The 22,595-nt window shown below is 39.2% G+C and overlaps 1 pseudogene; it reads left to right on the top strand.

The window, feature by feature from the left end:
• The first annotated feature begins 1,813 nt into the window (after positions 1 to 1,813).
• LOC149841324 (vacuolar iron transporter 1 pseudogene) lies at positions 1,814 to 15,256 on the top strand (annotated as a pseudogene).
• Positions 15,257 to 22,595: the final 7,339 nt, after the last annotated feature.

The following is a 22,595-nucleotide window of genomic DNA, read 5'->3' as shown; positions in this document are numbered from 1 at the left end:
TATTGTGCTAGTTGTTAGTTGTTGGACATTTCAGATCGACTGACTCGGTTTGATACAAGACACTAATGAAAGCTTTAACGGGGTATTAGTGGGAAGAGGGTTACTAAATGTTGAAGGGTTCAACATGACATGCGAAGGTTCACGTACATGAATGCCATGTACTTAACACCCACTCTCCTCCCGCTAAAAACTGAGGCAGGGTTGCTTGATGAGTGCAACCAAGGTGTCCTCTTTTCTCATTTTGGTACAAGGTCTTGCTTACCATCAATTTTACGACTTGGGCTCATCTCGACTTTACAGCCTGGGCTCATCGTGAGCGTCGATAAGCTGAAGAGAAAGCCATGCACTTGCGCCAACATTCATCTCATCCATGGCATCTACAGATACATACTTTTTGCTTTTACATTCTGATTGTGGTTTGTATGGAGGCCATCATTGGGTTATGGACCCACACCTCACACTCGTTGCGCATGTGAGTGCAGCGGTGTTCATGCAATGCTCACCAAAACTTTTGTCGGTGTTATACTCTCCCACTAGGAGCTCTTCGAGTCGCCACAGGCTGGCTGCCAATGGAGGCCGCAGGAGCCGGCCAGCTACTGTGGCTGGGAACAGCTACAGTCAGCGCAACCAACTATTCAGTTGGCTGCCATCACCGATGGATGGCTACATACAGTCGCCGTTCTCAGAAGAGGCCGTTGTTGGCATGAAAGTACAGTGGGGAAGCCGATCCCTACTCATTTTTTATTTTATCGCTGCAACTGGGGCTGCCCATCGAAGGGCCGCCAGTGGTGGTGGCCGGTGTTGGATCATTTTTTAGATCACACAGTTTCACAATCGTCATCATGATATAAAACACGAAATAAATCAAGAAATTCAGCAGTGTAAATAGCATGATTAACAGACGACCGAAACAGCAACAGGGAGCAAGCATGACATTTTCCGCATCAGACCAAAATTCAGACAATAGCATTAGAGCAAACAGAAGCATAGAACATAAAGAAAACAACATGCACATGTTTAGATTATGCAGCAGGCTAAGGCGTACGAAAGTACTCCCCTTAGAGAAGATTCGCCCCCACATACTGTGCAAATCAGGGTCCGGCGTCCTTTCCTCAGGATACAATAGTCACGACGAAACCGAACGGTGCACTCCGACGGGTCGTCCTTCGAAAACAGCCTCTTCGAACCAAAGTTGCAGAACAACCCCTTTCGGGATAACTAAGGAAAAAGAGAGAGAGAGAGTAACAGAGAGATGGGAAATCACAGAGCTTCGGCCAGAAATCGCCTGTCTCCACTTCTCCGTAACCCCAGCCCTCACCACGCTTTTATAACCCACGAACGGTTATGAAACGTGGAAGGACCCGTTACGGATTCTGAGGAGTCGTGACCCGTTATCCATACCCATAACTCGTTATCGAATCCAAAGAAACTTTGGGTAAAAAGATACTTGTCTTGATTGGATATGGCCCTAAATGGCCAATTACCCGAACCCGAACCCGGCTCGGCTCGGCACGGCGGGCGGGCGCGCGCGCGCGTGTGTGTGGTGGTCATCCCACTCCCTTGTTCTCAGGAACAAGTGTATGAGTTCACTAATTTCTTATAAAGCTCTCAGAAAACTCAAGCAAAAGCAATATGGGACTATTTCACCTCATCAAGACCTCTATCTCTAAACAACCCATTTCTTCTTTGAATTTCTCTCCCTTCTTTCTTACACCTAACAGCCGGTTCAATGGGGGTGGTAGACGCATAACAAAAAACCACCAGCACAGCCACTGCCCGTCGGCCTAGGGCATCGACGAGAGGCCATTCGCCGATGGCATCCGGGACCGGCCATAGGAGGCGACCATCGGTGGTGGTATTGGTTTCGGTGGTCGCAGGCCACAAGGAACGTGGTTTCCCAATAAGGCAGGCTGCCCTTCGTAGTTGCAGCTGCCGACGAACGACGGTTGCAGTGACCCTCGACTGCCAGTGGCGATGGCAGCCAACTGAGGCTGCTTACATAAAACAAAAAAAATGTCTTACCTTCGGCACATGCCATGGACGGCGGAAGGTGGCTGTCACTGGGCGGGGCAGGGCGTTGCCACCACCAGAAGACTCGCCGGTGTCGGTGGTCGTCATCTGCAACGGGGGTGGAGGTTTAATGGCCAGCCGGTGTGGCTTTCAGTTTTTAAGAAATCGAAAGCCATCATTTTTTTCATAAACTGAACGCCATCCGGTGTTTGTGTGGTTTAATAGCGAGCGAACCGGGTATTTCGACCCAGGTCTGTCTCAATCCGAAACCGAACCCAAATGGTTCTGGTTGGATCGGGTTGTCGCCACTCTTTATGGAACCAATCTAGACCCGGATCCAAGGATCCGAGTGGATCAGATCGGTATTGTCTCCCGGGGTGGGCCCAATCCATGAACTGGATCCGTTATGGTCCGGGTGGATCGGGTAAGAACTCGAACCCAGACCCATTTGAGTTCTAGGTTTGGGTCTGATCCAGAGAGATTGGACCTAGGATCCAAATCTGACCTAGATCCATCATGGATCGGGTCTAGGTCTGGACTGGATCGATAGCCCAGATCCTATTTGGACTGGATCGGGTTCAGATCGTTGGATCCAACTCAGGACCCCATCATATATGGGTTTGGATCCAGACAGGATTTGGACTAGAGGGATCTATTAGAACTGGATTCAAATCCATATTTAATTGGATCAGGTCCGAAATAAGGTCCATGTACTATTTAAACCCATTTAAAACTGAACCGGTTCTGTGATCGATACAGAGCATTTCAGGACTGGTTCATGGCTATTTTTGACTGTTTCCTATCAGTTTTTTACTGTAGAAATCTTGTTTTCATAAATCTATGAAGGAATATAATTTTTTTATTCGATTTTAGGGGTTTATAAGCTTTTGTACATGTTTCAGACCAGTTCGACTGTTCAAAAACCGGTTTAGGCCCTTGGATGACCGGTTCGGGGTCGTTTAAGACCAGTTTAGAGCATTTTTTAGATCAGTTCCAGCTTGAGGACCCCGAGTTTTACCCACAAGAGCATATTTTTGTTATTTTTTCGTGCTTTATACATATTTATTGTTAAGAAAGCATGGCTTATGTGTGTCCTAAATTCATGACATCTGTGATGTGTTTTCATCAAAATTTATTTATGCATATAATTAAGTTGAAGCATGAATTTGTATTTTTAATGATATAATACATATTTTGTCATGAATATACATGCATTGTCATGTGTGCATGGGCTTGCTTCATATTACGAATATGTTTTCAGTAAAAAATCTTGATTGACTAACGCATGCAATTACCAAAGTATCTGAGTTATGTTGATTGAGGATTCTTTGGACCGTGCTAAGATTCAGTATTATGATTGTGTGATTTTATAAAATAATGATTATACCCAAAGGTAGGTCATTGTGTTCCAAATTCACATAGAGTGTAATAGTAGATGTATATACCAGTTCATGAAGCATGTTTGTATTCAAAGGTACAGTGTATAATTACATTTGGTTACATGATCTGCTAGTTTCACCAATTAAAGTCAATTCCTTATGAATTGAGGAGACGAAACAACTATGAGTATTATCGTTTCCACTAAAGTGGAACAATAATAACTCAATTATGTTTATCTCAGAAGAGGTAAATAATAAAGGGTCTCAGTTTTTACCTTTTCAACATGAGTCTCGTTTGAACAACTATAATGTCTTTTTTTTTGTTTCTTGTTGTATCAGGTTCTTTCATCATTGTTTGTTCTAGTAACATCCCCATGTTAGATAGATCTCATTTCTCAGATTAGAAAGAAATAATATTATTCACTCTCGGTTATATAGACCTAGATTTGACCCTTAGGATTGACGAACCTCTTGCTCTTATAAAGCAGAGTATAACCGAACAGAAGGCTATCTCTGAGAAGTGGGAGCGCTCAAATACACTTAGCATGTTGCTTTTGCAATCTAGAGCGACTAAGAACATTTAAGGTGTCATCCCTCACTGTAGGACAGTAAAGAAATTTCTTGGAGCCATTGAGGGCCAATTAGTCAGTTATAATAAGGGTAGGCCTAGTACATTTTTGTCCAAGTTGGTGTCTATAAAATATTCTGGTGAGAATCACATCTGACAACACATCTTGGAAATGAGAAATATTGCATCTCAGCTTAATGACATAAAGTTTGTCATTTCACTCCTTTTTTGTTCATCTGATTTTGACCTCGTTGCTTAGTGAATATGGACCCTTCAAGATCTCCTACAATACACATAATGATGAGAAAACTTTTAATGACCTCTTGACCAAGTGTGTTGAAGAGGAAGAAAGACTGAAGAGTGAAAGGATGCCAAGTGCACATATTATCTCTTATTAGGAAAAACATAGGTCGAGGGTAAAGAAAAGTTCCTTCAAGAAGAAGAAGAAAAAAAACCTTCGGAGAGAGTTCAAACTCTCAGACAGAAAGTTCTTGTATGAAGTATTTCTTCTGCGAGAAGAACGAACATAAGGTGGACTGCCTGAAGCATACAAAATTGCTCGAGAATAAAGAAAATAAGTCTTTCGTTTCTCATGAGTGTAATTTGATTCATGTTCTATTGCATAGTTGGTAGATTGATTATGGTATTATGGTGCACATTTACAACTCTTTGCAGGCATTTCTTAACAAAAGGGAACCAACAGAGCATGAAAAAAATATCTTATTAGGAAATAAGATGAGTTCACATGTCAAGAACGTTAGGACCTATAGAGTTATGTTGGAGTTATGATTTATTTTAGATTTGGTCGATACATTTTATGTTTCATCCTATAGTTGAAACCTTATTTCAATTTTAAAACTTGATAAGTTTGATTTTGCTTTTAAATTTAAAAACTCCAAGCTTATTATTGTTAAAAAATTTATTCTTGTTGGTTCTGCATATGTGTATGATAGTTTGTATCGTTTGAAAACCAACTTTCAAATTCGAGAATCTCATTCATTTGAAAACACAATGATTGACAATAAATGTAGTATAAAGGAGAATCAATCATATTTACTTTGGCATCGAAGGTTAATACACATCTCGAAAGAGAGAGTCCAAAGATTTGTGAAAGAAAAAATTCTTAGATCTCTTGATTTCACAGATATAGAACCTTGTGTTAATTACATAAAGGTTAAGCAGTCTAACACATATAAGAAAAATGTCAAACATAATAATGAAAAATTGAAAATCGTGCATACAGATGTTTGCAGTTTTTTTTCTCCGTGTTACACGAGTGAAAAATATTTTATTACCTTTATACACGATTACTCACGATATATGTATCTCTACTTATTATTTAAAAAAATTGAAGTCTTTCAGGTTTTTAAGAACTTCAAGAAAGAAGTAGATAAATAAATTGGTGAAGTTATTAAAGTAGTTAGGTCTGATAGAGGTAGTGAATATTATGGTTGTTTCATTGTGATGGGACAAAAAGAAGGGCTATTAGCACGGTTTCTAAAAGAAGAAGGTATTGTACCTCAATATACCATTCCTGATAGTGCCTACCAGAATGATGTAGCTAAAAAAAGAAATTGTATACTTAAAAAAAATAGTTTGATTGAAACTAAATTATATAACTTACATATAAAAGCCATTAATCGTAGGACAACTAGTGGATTTTTCATTAGTTATCTAAAAAGATAAAGGGCTTTAGGTTTTATTGTCCATCTCATACACTACAAATAGTGAAAATAAATAAAGTAAGATTTCTTAAAAATAGTTCTATTGGGGTAGATGCATCTCAAAGTATCGAATTTAAGAAAATACAAGATTCAGGTTTCATACCTACGAAGGAAAAAGACCTACTTTATTATCATTGTCCATTTGGATGATGCCAGGTAAAATCCGATCAATGAACATTAATCCCAAATAGAACAAGTTGTTGATGAGGATATACAACAACAACAGGATGCAGAAGTTCATTTTGAACCACCTCTAGCACTTATATAGAGGTCTACGAGGATTATAAAATCTGCTATCTATCCAGATTATGTGATGACTTTATAAGAGCCCAATGATTTCATAGACATTGATGATGATCCCATCTCTTTTGCAGAAACCATTAAAAGTGAAAGATCGACACGTTGGATCAATGCCATGAAAAAAGAGAAATATGGGATCTTGTACCTCGACCTGATGGAGTATGACTTGTTGGTTGTAAGTGTGACTTTAAGACCAAGACAAACTTCAAAGGGCAATTGGAGAGGTCAAGGCTAGGGTCATTGTAAAGAGTTTCATACAAATGAAGGGCATTGATTATAATGAGACTTTTTCTCTTGTCTCAAATAAGAAATCATTGAGGATAATCATGGTCCTCGTAGGTCATTTTGATTTAGAGTTATATCAAATGAATGCAAAAACTACTTTCCTGAATGAGGATCTTGTAGAAGAGGTATATATGCAACAACCTAATTTTAGTGTAGATGACTCAAATCATTTACTTTGTAAATTAAAAGAGTCAATTCATGGACTTAAACAAGCCTTCCACCAGTGATATAAAAAGTTCAATCAAGTAATTTTGAACTTTGGATTCACTAAAAACAATATTGTTGATCAATGCATATACCTTAAGTCTAGTGGGCGTAAGTTCATAATTTTGATTTTATATGTTGATGATATTCTTCTTGCAATTAATGATTTGAGCATACTACATGAAACAAAAGATTTTCTTTCCTCTCATTTTGACATGAAGGACATGGATGAGACTGCATATGTCCTTGGAATTGAGATCCGTCGTGATAGAACTAAGGGTGTCTTTAGCCTCTCTCAGAAATTCTATATCTTTAATGTTCTTAAAAGATATGGGATGAAGAATTGTTCTCTTGGATCGGCACCCATAGTAAAAAGGAATAAAATTGAGCCTAAAGAACTGCCCTCAGGATGATAATAAAAAGACTCAGATGACAATTGACTCATATGCTTCGACGGTTGGGAGTTTGCAGTACGCAGAGACCTGCATATGACCAAATATCATTTTTGTTGTGGGAATGCTTGGTAAATATCAATCAAATACATGCATTGTGCACTGAAAGACAATGAAGAAGGTCATATGCTATTTTCAAAGAACAAAAAATTATATGTTGACCTACAGAAAGGTTGACCACCTAAGTCATTAAATACTTTGATGCGGATTTGGGAGGATGTCTCGACAATAGAAAGTTTACTACTGGATACATCTTTCTATTGGCAAGTGATATCGTTTCATAGAGAAGCGAAAAGCAGTTTACAACTGCTACTCATACTATGGAGGTGAAATTCATTACTCTGTACGAGACTCAGGCTATTTGGATAAGAAACTTCATTGTGGGCCTTGGGATTGTTGACTCTATTGAAAGACCACTAAAGATCGTTTGTGATAATGAAGCTACTGTGTCCTTCTCGAATAACAACAATAACTCAACCTCGTATCGACATATGAAGTTAAAGTACTTTATTGTTAAATAAATGACTGAAAATCATCTAGTGTGTATTGATACAATCAATATGAAGAAAATGACTGTGGATCTCCTTACTAAAGGGCCAACACCGAGATTATATTCCTAACATATAAAAAGGATGATAATACAGTATAATTATATGTGATCACATTTGTGAAATTAAATTGATTCTCTATGACTTTGTGTATTATTGATTCTGCATAAACACTACAAGAAATTTATGAATTTGCGATGGGCATAATCCGTCGCTAAAAGTTTAGCGACGGACTAGCGACGGGTAACTTTCATTGCAATTTCCTAGTCGCTAATTAGCGATGGAACATATCTATCACTACTTCCATCGCTAATTTATGATGGATTAGCAAATGCTTTGATCCATCGCGGGGTTGACGCTAATCCACAAAGATTTGGTTTTGCGACAGATATACATCCATCGCTAATTACATCGCTATTGTAGCGATGAATTACAATTCATTATAAAACATTGGCCGATTCAGTTTTGCGATGGATAAATATCTGTCCCTAATCTGTCGCTAAATTTAGAGGCCAATACTAATTAGTGACAGATATTATCCGTCGCTAATCCATCATAAAAAATAAAAATTTTAAAAAAAAATTGTTTAAAATATAAATATCGAGAAAAAATTTCTCGTTGTACAATTTATATATCCCGTGTATAAAAAATAAAGTACACATAAAAAATACATATACAAAGCAGTTGAAACAATTTATCGATCCACTATAATCCTCGCCAAGTTTTAATTATTTACAAGTGAACATTTACAAAGAATTTTTTTTGAAACAACAAGAAGGTACAATAAATTCAATACATGAATCTAATCATCGCCAAGATTCTGAGCATCATCTTCTTCATTGTCTCGATCTGACCTTCATCTATGCCTCAATTAGCTCCTCTACGTTGATTATCTCCAACATCTTACAAGAGAAAAAAAAGGTTAGTATTAATAAACAAAATATAATGAAATAATTTATATGCAATACACATAATTTAAGGCAATCAAAGTAACATGAATGAATTACACATAGACTAGCTAGCAATAAAGTGGAGGACATTAACAAAATTCAAATATGTGTTATAAGGCTGACATAAAAAAATTTATAGTGATTCAATCATGCAGATATGTGTTCTAAGGTTGTCAAAAAAATATCATAATGATTCAAGCATGCATATATATGTTATAAGGCTGTCAAATAAATGTCTTCTGTATCACAATCATGCTTATGTGTGTTCTAATGTTGTCAAAAAACTCTCATAGTGATTCAATTATGCATATATGTGTTCTAAGGTTGTCAAAAAACTTTCATAGTGATTCAAGCATGCATATATGTGTTCTAAGGCGGTCAAACAATTTCACAGTGATGAAATCATGCTTATATATGTGTTATAAGGCATTTAAAAAACTTTCATAGTGATGAAATTATGCTTATATGTGTTCTAATGTTGTAAAAAAACTTTCATAGTGATTTAATCATGCATATATGTGTTATAAGGCAGTCAAAAACTTTCATAGTGATGAAATCATGCTTATATGTGTTCTAATGTTGTCAAAAAACTCTCATAGTGCTTCAAGCATGCATATTTGTGTTCTAAGGTTGTCAAAAACTTTCATAGTGATGAAATCATGCTTATATGTGTTCTAATATTGTCAAAAAACTCTCATAGTGTTTCAAGCATGCATATATGTGTTCAAAGGTTGTCAAAAACTTTCATAGTGATGAAATCATGCATATATGTGTTATAAGGCAGTCAAAAAACTTTCATAGTGATGAAATCATGCTTATATGTGTTCTAAACTTGATCCGGTCTAAGCATGTACCTTGCCTTTAGTTTCAGTACTTTGCCATTGTACTCTTTGAGTTTTAATTCTGGTCTTTTATATATTACTTTTAAATCCATACGTGCCTTCAGATTATCCTTCGTTTTTTCTTTGACATTCATTACCGTATTGAACACGTTATCAAACACATTTTTCTTCACATGCATCACATTCAAATTATGTCGTATCAATAAGGTCAACCAATATGGCAATTCCCAAAATATAGATTTCTTTGTCCAATTGTGATCCTTTCCAAATCCAAGGAAAGACGTTGGACTACGGGCATCTATCAGTCCAAATGAAAAGTATCGCAATCGACTTAAAATCTTTATGCCAGAAAACCTTGTAGGTGGACCTTCTATTTCAGTTGTGCTTGCTCGAAACACATTACTTTGTCATCGAAACAGATGGCCGCTGGGTAGAAATCGACGGTGACAATCAAACCAATACGACTTCCTTCCATGCGTCAATCTAAAAGATTTTGTATCCTTCATGCAGTACGGACATACCAATCTCCCATGTGTGCTCCAACCAGATAACATACCATATGCAGGGAAGTCACTGATTGTCCATAGAACAACAACATTCATATTGAAGTTTTATTTTTTTTGAGCATCATACGTGAGAACACCGTCCTCCCACAATATTTTCAGTTCATCAATTAATGACCGTAAATATACATCAAGATTTTGGCCCGGAGAGGTCTGACCAAGGATTAATAGAGACAAGAAAAGATTTTGACGCTTCATACACAAGTTTGAAGGAAGGTTGTATGGGTTGACAAATACTGGCCAACACGAGTATGGAGTTGATCTACCCTCAAATGGATTAAATCCATCTGTACATAAACCTAACCTAACATTTATCATTCCATTGCGAAGGTTTGATGAGTACGATCAAAGTGCTACCAAGCTTCCGCGTCAACATGATGCATGATCTTGTCTTCATTATGTCAAACTTTATTTGCATGCCATCGCATGTGTTTAGCTGTCCTCGAAGACACATACAATCATTGCAATCTAAGAGTGAGGGGAAAGTAGCAGAGCGACTTGTATGACACTTCTTTTGACCTTGTACTACCATTGCCTCTTATCTTTGGCTTGAACCGAGGATGCCCACAAGACGAACATGATCCGTTATTTTCTTGATTTTTGAAATATAACATGCAGTGATTTGGACAAGCATCTATCTTTTGATACCCCATAACTAAAGTGTTGACCATAACCTTCGCACGATAGAAATTTTATGGCAATTTCTCATCTTTGGGCAACATATTCTTCACAATAGAGCACAACCGATCAAAACATGATTGGCTTAAATTATACTCGGACTTTAAATTCATTAGTTAAAGAACTGCATACAAGATAGTGTGACTCTCGCAACCATTCCAAAATGGCTCATCAGCATCTCTAAGTAAATCATAAAATCTACTAGCTGTATCGTTTGTTGTTTCTTCCTCTACCCAGTTGGTACATCACTAGGACCCATAGAAGAACCCAGTTCTGGTCCTGCGACATTAAATATCAAATTTATATATGGATTATCGTGCACCACATCCACCCATGCGTCAAAATTATTCCAAAATTTTTCACAATGAAACATCCAATTCTGATAATCACTCACAAAACCCTTCTTATATATGTGATGTCTAATGTCATGAGGTTCTACAAATCGATTGTTCTTACACATCGTGCAAGAGTACCTGATCCGACCTGTGGGATCCACTATACTGACACTTGCCATTGCAAATTCAATAAAACTGTCAACACCATCCATATATTCAAGCGATATCTCATTGTCAACTATCCTCTAGTACATCCATTCACGGTTTGTAGCCATTTTGGGCGATATATGTTATAGATACTATCCTAACCAGTTAAAAGAGAATCGTAAGAATGCTATGATGAAAAAAATATCTAATTTATCATGTATTCATAGTGGATATAATGATTTGATATATATATATCACACACACACACACACACACACACACACACATATATATATATATATATATATATATATATATATATATATATATATGTGTGTGTGTGTGTGATGTCATTCAATCACAAGAACTATGATGCATGCATTGATAACTTAATATTTTCATGTGCAAAACCATTCATTTGAAGCATGTTTGAAGCATTGATAACTTATCATTCATTTTCGTGTGTAAACCCATTCATAACACGATACATTCATTTGAAGCATGTTTTCATGATACAATTTCACATGAAAGACATAATCAAATTGAAAATAACTTCATGCAAGCATAAATACAGTCACATCAAACATTGCAATACATTCAAATCATTCATATCAAAATAATGTCAAATGTGTACTTGCAACAAATACACTCCAATATCCCGCTAACTACTACCATGACTAGCATGAACTCAAACTTAAAAAATAAGAGCATTTCTATTTTCATACATTAAAATCATGATCAGCATGATCTCCGAACTCCATCAAAGCAGTCTTAGATACCCACAACTAAGTGAGTGTGTGAACAAAAAAGTATTGCATCCAAGAAAATAAATAACCTGTGATGTGCTTGGATCACTTACTCACCACGGGTATTTACCCGATTTGCATGTTATTAGCTTTGCATTTTTTTCTTATTTCTTTTAACATTGCATTTTTAGCCGCATGCGATGCTTAGCACCAAGCATCGCACAATTAGCTCAGCTACGTACCTGCAAAGCACATTTATATACGATCGCGGGTCGGTTGTGGAGCGAGGCTACTAGAACAGGAGACGACAAGGTCACCGACGTGGGTCAGTTGCCAGGCCGAGCCCGGCCCCAACCTCGACCGAGAGGGAGGTGGGCTCGGCTACTTGGTCGAGCCCGATCCCATCGAAATAAAGAGAGAGAGAGAGAGAGAGAGAGAGAGAGAGAGAGAGAGAGAGAGAGAGAGAGAGCGGGGAGCAGGGAGGGCCCAAAGGAGAGGGGGAGGGGCGGCACGGGGCCACCTGCCAGACCCTTCCTGCACACAGAGAGAGTGAGGAGGCGTGACAGGGGAATTGTCGACCTCCCATCAACCCTCTGATAACCAACAGAAGGGGGAGGGTGTCCTAGGGGCCACCAGCCCCCTGTTGGCTATCCAACAAACCACAATAGAGAGAGAGAGAACAAGGGGGAGGGGGGGGGGCATCGGCCACCTGCCGGCCCTCCAACGGGCACAGAGGGTGCGACAGGGGCTGTCGGCCTCCTGCCGTCCTCCCAGCAACATAACAGAGGGAGTGGGAGGGCGCGACAGGGGGTCATCGGCCTCCTGCCGACCACCCAACGACATAACATAGGGAGAGGCACGATGCGGTAGGGGGCTGTCGACCTCCTACCGACCTCCCGACGAGCCCAAAGAGATAGAGGAGGGTGCGGCAGGGGTCGTGGGCCTCCTATCGGCCTCTCGGCGAGCCAACAGAAAAAAGGGGGGGAAGAAGAAGGGCACGACAGGGGCCATCGACCTCCTGTCGGCCTCCCATCGAGACAACAAAGAGAGGGAAGAGGGGGAGAAGAACCAAAAGACGGGGGAGAGGAGGAGAAGAGAGAGGCGCGGCAGGGGGCGACGGCATCCTGCCGGCCTTCTGGCAACAGAAGAAGAAAAAGAGAAGAGGGGAAAGAGTGTACCTGGAAGGGGATGAGCGTCAGTCGGTGTGACCTGAGAGGGAGGCAGTCGTCGGAAGGGGGAGAAGAGAAGGCGAGAGAAAGCGGTGAATGAAACAGAAAGAAAAAAGAAAGGGGGCTCGCATTAGGGTTTTACGGGAAATTTAGCGACGGATTAGCGACAGCCAAATTCTATCGCAAACGCCGTCGCAAATTTGTGACGGAGTAGCGATGAAAAAAATGGTGTCGCGAAGTAGCGACAGAATGTGAGACAGAATTCTTTCATTGCTAATCCGTCGCAAATTTGTGATGGCCTTTGTGACAGAATTTTTCCATCACAAATTTCGCAACTAATTTCAATTTTAGGGACGGATAGTGTTCTCTCGCTAATTCATCGCAACTTTGCGACAGATTATTCTCGTCGCAAATTTTCGTCGCTAAATAACGTTTTTCTTATAGTGAAAGGATCTCTCATTTGAGTAGAGAGAATAGTAGAATAACAATATTAAAAAACCAATAGAATGGGTTAGAGACTAACTTATTCATAAAGGTAATCTTAACATGCTGAAGCACTGAAAATGAATTATATTATAGTGCATAAAAATATGACATTTCATAAAGAGGTATTCATTTTTATGACTCATATGATTCATTCTTGTGATATCAGATAGCATGTGAAGCCACATAAAAAATTAAGTCGTGATAATGGTATGAACCTCAATTTTGTGTCTTTGTGCGTCAATAGGTCAAATGAGAGAATGTTGGACATTTCAGATTGGGTCCAACTCTAAATATGACCCGATTTGATACAAGACACTAACGAAGGCTTTAGTGGGGAGGGGGTTACGTGAATCACATTCAATATGGCATGTGAAGGGTTCACGTGCATGAATGCCATGTAGGTAACCCCCATTCTCCTTCCACTATAAATTGAGGCATGGTTGCTTGATGAGTGCCACCAAGGTGTCCTTTTTACTCATTTAGGTTCTCACCATTGACTTGACAATCTGGGCACATCATAGGCTTCGATAAGCCGAGGAGAATACTGTGCACATGCGCCAACGCTCATCTCATCCATGGCCCGGTATATATTTTTTGCTTTTACATTTCGGTTATGGTTTCTATGAACACCATCACTAGCTTGGAGGAATTCATTGACCCTTTGAATTACAAAGAGCTGCTTTTAATCATAATCTATCTTAGCTGACAAATTTTAAAAAAAAAAGACAGCCTGCAGACAATGAATATCTAGCGTATCATTTCCTGGAATCAATTATTTACATCATAGCTTATGGAATAGTTATGGCGTCTTAGGACACTGTTCAAACGGCCCCTTAGTCTGCCATGTTACTCCGCTGAAATTGCCTTATTTGGCCTCTCATATGGACTTCTCCACTATAGATGCTTCTTGATATCAATCTGAGTTAAAAAGAACAGTTTGTGTTTGATATAGCAGGATGCAACCTGGGTACTCCATAGCATCCATTCATGTCCATTTTTGGGGTTTATATTTTTCATTTCAATCTTTTACAATGTATTTGAGCATTGATTCTATGTATCTATATTCACAAATAGGAAGTTTATTGAAATTAGTAATCTATGAGAAGATCTTTCACCAATAAATATATTAGAGATGGATGTCTGACGGGTTTTATAAGAAACATGTCATGGATGATTTTTTTAATTGCTATTTCCTGCTGTTTTCAGTTTTTATCGATAGTATAATTTTAGCTGTTTCTAGATATTCTGGTTTCGTAATTGCGCTTCAGAAAACGCGCTTCCTAAAGTTGCATCTTATATGATCTTATGTTTGTCACAGAGGTTGCAGAGATATTTGCTCAGTATGGGCTGGAACCACATGAGTATGGCTCTGTGGTAGCAGCTCTTAGAAAGAGACCTCAAGCTTGGGTTGATTTCATGATGAAGTAAGAACACATTTAGTTACTCTTTCAGTTTCCACATATTGATGTATGTATATGCTGTAATTAATAGTTCTTATGGAAAAAGTGCATGCAGCACATCTATCTTATAGTACTAAAACATTTTAACTTCCTACTAAAAATGAAATGCAGGTTTGAACTGGGTCTTGAGAAGCCAGAGCCAAGGAGGGCAATAGAGAGTGCATTGACAATTGCCATAGCTTATGCAATAGGTGGCCTGGTTCCCCTCAGCCCTTATATGTTCATCCATGTAGCCGCAAGGACCATGATAGTATCAGTGACTGTTACCCTTATTGGTTTGCTCCTGTTTGGTTATGTGAAAGGCCGATTCACAGGGGACCAGCCCATCAAGAGTGCCCTGCAAACTACACTAATTGGTGCCATTGCTGCATATGGAATGGCGAAGGTTGTGGCATGACATCTCTCTCTCTCTCTCTCTCTCTCTCTCTGTGTGTGTGTGTGTGTGTGTGTGAACTGCCTATATTTTATTGCGTTCTGAAGGAAAACTTTTTCCCATACAGTGTTCAGATAAAAGCTTAGTTTTACTACTACTACTAGGAATTTGGTTTTATTTTTCAGATAAGTTCAAACAAAAGCTTAAGACGGGAAAACATTTCCAATTAAACATTCTTGCCATTAAGAACAATTCTCTTGGGCTGCTTGGCCTACTTCTAGGGATGTCAACGGATTGGATGTTATCTGATGTCCGACCCCAATTGGGACTTTTATTAGTCAGATTCAGTAAATGAAATCAAATCCAATTAGTAAATTGAATTGATGCGTAGCTTAGGCCCTGGGGGCAGGGGTCCTAGCCTCTTAGTATTATGCTGACAATCGTAGGTTTGATATGCTGAGCCAGTACGACCTGCTCTTTCCACCGGGTGCATTTTCTTTTCTTTGGGTTATAAATTCAAAAAATTAATAACTGGATTGCGATTTGGCTTAGGATGTTACAACAGAATTTGAGGAATGTCTAATTTTGATGGATATTTGAATCTGAATATGTAATTAGTCGGATATGAAACTATCCTTTTCCACCAGAATCTGATTAGCCAATATCTAATTACTCAGATCTGGTATGGGTTACATCCGACCCAAATATGACCCATTTACTTCCCTACTGTACTGGCTACTTCCTGCTATTGTTGCGAAGGTGGATTGACCAAACACATGGATTAAACCAAGCCTTTGCATGGTGGCATGCATGATTGGGTTGCCACATTTACCTAGGACCTGAGTCAGTGTTTACAGTGTAAAACTTCTTGAATATCTTTTCCCTGCCCACAGGTATCGAACTCTCGACCTCTTTCAACTTGAAAACCTTAAGCCGACCCATCGTAAAGATCACCTGATATGCCGAACATAAATGTACATGTAAATAAGAGATCCGAGTTTGATATAGCGTTTCTCCATCAGATAGCGTATCGTATCCCATGATGCTTACATCCAACCTGAATCCGACCGGCTAAGTGCATAACTTCATTTTTATTCTCCAATTTCACGTTTAAAACGAATCCAAATTGGGCCATCAAAAGTTCAGATCCAAATAGGCTTCCTGGCCGATCCGTGATAGCGGCGAGTCAAACTGTAAACTACGAGTCTATGGCCATGCACGTGTGATCCTCTTCTGTCCATTTTCAAGAATGTGTACATTTTAGGAATTTAGGGCTGCGATGATTACTAGCTGTCAACGGGTCGGTTTGTATCAGATTCTCGACCCGAACCTGAATTCTCGGGTATGGTCATGAAAAGTTTAGACCCGAGCAATATTCAGGTGTGGTTTGGGCCATGAAATTTTTTTGGGTACCTGATTCTGACTCAGCTTTTTGGACAGGTACCCGACCCAACCTGAGTATTATCTCTCTCTCTCTCTCTCTCTCTCTCTCTCTCTCTCTCTCTCTCTCTATATATATATATATATATATATATATATATATATATATATATATATATATATATATATATATATATATATATATATATATATATATGAAAAGTGGTAGATGCATAACAAACTCACGCCGAGCATCGATCGCGCGCACGATGGACGCTCGGCGTGCGGTTCCGCCAACCAACACCTTTAGTGGTGATATTTTCGTGACCCGATAAAACTTGAACCTGGTTATTAGTTATATGGGTGGTTCCCGATCAATCCTGACCCGACCCGTTCGAACTCGCTTACTCCGGCGGGGTCCGTCGTATTTTTTCCGGCCATCAGAAGTAATGAGCCGACCCACGATATAATCCCGCGACCGCATTCTCGTGCACCGGAAAAAGAGTCGGAATTTTCTTCGATCGGCGAGAGATGAACGTTGTCGTCCGAGCGATCCGGCGGTCGAGAAACCTCATCTTCTCCCGATTCTTCTCCTTCCCGACCCCTATTTCTAGGGCTTTCTCGCCGGAGCATGCCGCCGGAATCGGGAACCTGCACTCGAAACAGAAGGCGGCTGCCGCAGCGGCGGAGCATCCGGCGCCCCTTTCCCCTCCCCCGCGGACGCCCGTCGGTGTCGCTAGGGTTGAGTTCACGAGGCCAGAGAACGCGATCGAGGTCTTCGTCGATGGCTACCCGGTGAAGATCCCCAAAGGGATGACGGTTCTGCAGGCGTGCGAGGTTGCCGGGGTCGATATACCCCGGTTCTGCTACCATCGCCGGCTGTCGATCGCCGGGAATTGCAGGATGTGTTTGGTCGAGGTCGAGAAGTCGCCAAAGCCCGTCGCCCCCTGCGCGATGCCCGCCCTTCCTGGTAAATTCGATTCTCCCGAGCCCTTTTCTAGTGAAAATTAGCGTGCGGTACCCTTGCAATAAGGAATGGCAATTGTAGAAACGGGATTCTGTTTGGGGCATTTCGACCATTCAGTTGCTGTGCTACTGATTAGCTATTCCTTGATTTCATACCGCTTATCGATTGATCGATTTTTTTTCGCTGTTGCTTTAGGGGATTTGATTATGTGATTGGATTCCCCTCTGATTCAAAAGAGTGATAGAAGTCACAAATAATTATCTTCTTTGAGTAATTTGCTGAATTTTGCATTTTTAGGGTTTTTGAGGTAGTTAATACACCCTTTGCTGATTCGATATGATTGCTTTTATCTAATTTAGTTATATGATTTATTTGTCCTTTAATCCTGAACGGCAAAGGAACTGAAAAAGTGATCGTTTGAAATTTATATGGTTTTTTGTGCTTGTAGATAATTGTTGGGCAAATTATTTGAGTACTCACTTTTACGCCTGTTGGGTTTAGGGATGATCAAGACTAACACTCCTGTGGGAAAAAAGGCAAGAGAAGGGGTTATGGAGTTCCTCTTGATGAACCACCCTTTGGACTGTCCTATTTGTGATCAAGGTGGGAAATGTGATCTTCAGGACCAGTCTATGGCATTTGGATCTGATCGGGGGCGTTTCACGGAAATGAAGATTCAAGAGTCAATTCCCACTGAATCAAGCATGATAAACACATCCAACTGTTCATATCTATCATAAAACACTTCAAAACTATGGGGTAAAATGAGAAATAGGACCTAATATGTTCAATTTTCACAAAAGAACTGAAAATATGAGAACTACTATGTGAGCTGCGATTTTCATGGATCTTTTGTTCCTCTCTTGAATCTAACCATACGGATGTGATCTACATGCTTGGTTCTATAAGAACCCGCTCTTGAATCATCCAATTTTGATTCATAAACGAGATTTTTTAAAGCTTTAAAATTAATGTCTCATAATCTTCATAAATATTCAAGCATTCAAAAATCACATTTTTTCATGGAAAATACACAATCCAATGGTTGATTATTAGCAAATTCACCCTGCCAAGCACATCCACATTGTTGGATTTGCAAAAAACGTGTTTGAAATACCCATAGTAAAAATGGATGGCTCACAAATCCTGAAGATATGGGTGATTTAAAAATGATATACAACATTGTGTTAGAGTCAACTTTAGCAAATAGAACATGCCCATGTTCCAAAAATATATTATGCTTTTGGAGATATCATTGGGGACCCACCTTGATTGTTTGTGTTTTTTTGTAATTATTTAATTGAATTTTGGTTCTTGAGTCATGTTTGGATCATAATTTAGAATTAGATCTATCTCATATCTATATTAGGATTAAGGTTTCTCTTTGTTTGCTATAAATACTCATTGTAGAGAAGAAAAAATAAGAGAGAGGTTGATGATGAATTATTGGTGACTCAGTTTTTTTTGTATTTTGTGCTATTTTCTATTAATTTTCTGCTTGATTAGTTTGTAGATGTGCTAGGGTATTCGTTTTTGTGAGGTTCAGGGGTGCTGCATCACACACACACACACACACACACACACATATATATATATATATATATATATATATATATATATATATATATATATATATATATATATTTTAAATAAAGCATTTTATTTTCAAGAGAGGTAGAGGGAGACAAGATCAGATCAGCATAAAGAAAAAGTTGATTTTAATTCCAATTACTACAAACGAAAAGTGAAGATAAGATCAGCATATTTTGAATACTCTTTGAGAATGAGTTGGGCCACTTTAGCAAGAAATAGGAGAAGTTGAGGACGCATGTGCCGTTTGGAACTTTATATAATAAATTAAATTATTCAAATTAAGTTTATTAAAAAGATCTAATAAAAAGTTTTTAACAAAAAGATTTGATGAATATTGCTTAATCAATCAAAATTACAGATTTTTTTTTGGAGTCGCGCACCAAGAAAATAATTACACAGTTAAGTGTTGCATTGCAATTGGCATCAGGATAAGGTCATTTTTTTTATGCAGTGCTGCTGACCGTATCTCAACATTTATTGAGATGGACACCACACCCATCTCCAGAAATGCCAAGATGGATGGCTGTCGGATGGGTTGCCGCATGCTCACCATGCAGCATAATGTGAAGCCTTTTAAAAATTGCATGGCCTGTTATACCTAAGGGTGCCAATGGGTCGGGTTTGGTTCGGACTCAGTCTGAGATAGTGGTTCTGAATCCATATTCAGGTCCAATCAGACCCACCATAAGAGAAACCATACCCAAATCCTATAAAGATTATATGAACCAGACCAGGACCATACCTGGTAAAATAATATTTTTTTTATCCTTTTTACATTCAAAAATTGCAGATCTTAGTCCAAACTCTGGTCCAGCCAATGTCTGGTATGAAATTTCACAAACCATACATGACTCCATATATTAATCAGACCCTTCTAATCCGACCGGGATTATAATCAGACCTTCTTACTTATCACCAAACCGTGACCCATTGACACCCCTAATTATACCAGGCAATTCTCATGACCCAAATTTCTCGGTACGAGTCATAATTAATGAAAATTCTTTTTTTGTTCAAATTCCCTCTTACCCGAACGGTTCACCAAACTGACAAAATATATCAAACTTGTGGCTCTATTTAACTAATCGGAGACTAGACTTGGGGTAAATCTGTTAAATTCGGAATCATGACCAAGGTTAAATGCGATGAGGCTAAGCGAGGCGTTGAGCATGTTATGAAGCGAAGCGTAAGCCTCGAGGCGTTGAAGCGTAAGCTTCATGATCAAAATAATAAAATATATAATACTAATAAAATAGCACCGATAAATGGTTTTTTAATATACATATACATATATGAGTTTGTTATATACATATATGAGTTTGTTTGATGGTTGATTTAGTAAATATAAGGTTTTTGAACGACTTGAAAAATAAATAGCTCCCAATTTTTTTAAATTATAACCTTGAATTTATTTCCATCAAAAACGGCCTAAAAAAAAATCTTAGTGATGCATATAAATATTTTTTTCTTGGACATATCAAATGCATACATGCAATAGAACTATCATGAAACTATAGTTTTTCAGCAATGCACTTTTGCGCACGATCTCTTACTTATATACAGGTATATGTAAATTTAAGTTAGTTATACTAATGAAAGATTTTTAGTGGTTTACCACCACGCAATTAATCGGGAGCTATTAATGCTATTGAAACTTGCATCAAACATTTAGCTGAAATCATAGTGAGGCCAATCCAAACAGTGTTATATTTGAAATTATTTTAGATAATTATGTATTCAAAGCAATTCCAGAACGCTTCAAGTACTGAGGGTGCGCCTCGCCTGTGAGGCGTACGCTTCAAGTACTGAGGCGTACGCCTCTCACAACACTGATCATGACAAGTAACATTGTTCTCATACACTCATTCTATGTATTTATGGGGATGCGGGTTACCGAATCAAAGAGGCATAGATCATCTTGAACCTCCAACCTTGACGTGGATGGAAGATATGAAACGGGGATGGAGGCGGGGATGAAGGTTAAAATCAAAACCCTTGCAGGGATGGACTTATGCTTTCCCCGTCCGGCCCTATCCCCATCTCGATCCTCGTCTTGCCCCGCCCCGTCTTGCCTTATTTGGATCGGGGATGAAGGACATGAAATGAGGATGGAGGTTAAAATACAAACCCATGCGGAGATGGAGGCGGAAATGGAGGTCCAGATTTTGAGATGGGGTGGGGGTAGAGATCTTGTCCCCCACCCCTGCCCCGGTCCACTGCCATCCGTGAATACCACATGTTGTACCTAATTGAGTTATTTCGGCTCTTCTCCATACATGGGATTTTCACAATCCTTTCTTACCGCTCAATTTCTTGTTATATTCTTCTTTGTCATGACCATGGTCCGTTATATGAGCCACCAAGGAGGAATTGAATTTATTTCCATCATTACTTACAGAATAATTCCGCATTAATCTTGTAGCCCCTTCTTAACAATGCAAAACAGGCTATACATGCAACCACTAAATAATATTAAAACTAATAATAAAATTATATAAATGACTTTTAATGAGCTCACCATTTCAGGTTCTTCTTGGAAGACCTTATGTCCACTTGGATTAGGTAGCTTGATCCAACAATGTGGATGAGCATTCCCACATCTTATGCTTCGCTTTGTAGGATCAGGAAATAACCTGGATCACTGTTCCAAAAGGCAGTTTCTCATGTTTTTTAAGCCCCTTGCCCCTCATGCTCTTGCCTAGTTTAGTAGGGCACCTTCATCCAATATGCATGTTGTTGTAGGGTTTCTAAGTGTTAGAAACAAGTATAAGAAAAAAAATATTGCATGAAGGAAAAAGGCTGGAGAATGGTTCACCACTGAAATGGAGAGTGCAATGCTCTTGTGGCAAGAAAAACTTGTGCAAAAGCAAGAACAAGGAAAGAGCACTTGCATGGCTACACAATTTCTCATTTGCTAATTATTTTCTGCCAGCTTTCCAAAAACAATAGAAGACCAAATTGTAATAGGATTAAACCACGTGAATGCACTCCCTTTCCTACGAGAATGACGATATGGTCATCTGCCAAATCACCATTTGTTGGTGTTCTGGCATCGTCACCATCCGACGCATTCATCACCACTGTTCATTGCACAAATGGCAGAGCCCAGCCAATGGTGAAGCCAGAAATTCAAATTAGGGTGGGCAAAGATGTGACTCTACCAACGGAGGTTCTGCTTGTCTGGTAGGAGCATGCAGGTTCAAAACCCAATGGTATAGTTGTATAACTGGTAGGGGTCTGCCTAACCATAGCTTGCCTTTCAAAAAAACAAAAAGGTGTGACTTTGTATGTGTGTGTGCATTTGTAACAATGGATCAGCTGGCACGCACCCACACACACACACACAGAGGGTAGGTAGCAAGATAAGTGTAGGGAGGGGGGCACAGTATTTGGGTTAGGGTGGCACTGCCCATCCTGACCCAAACCCCCTTATTAG

Source organism: Nuphar pumila, chromosome 4 (assembly GCF_984573655.1).
Source record: "Nuphar pumila chromosome 4, dmNupPumi1.hap1.1, whole genome shotgun sequence".
NCBI classification, from domain to species: domain Eukaryota; kingdom Viridiplantae; phylum Streptophyta; class Magnoliopsida; order Nymphaeales; family Nymphaeaceae; genus Nuphar; species Nuphar pumila.
Note: the sequence above shows the minus strand (reverse complement) of the source record. Positions and strands in the feature narration are given on the sequence as shown.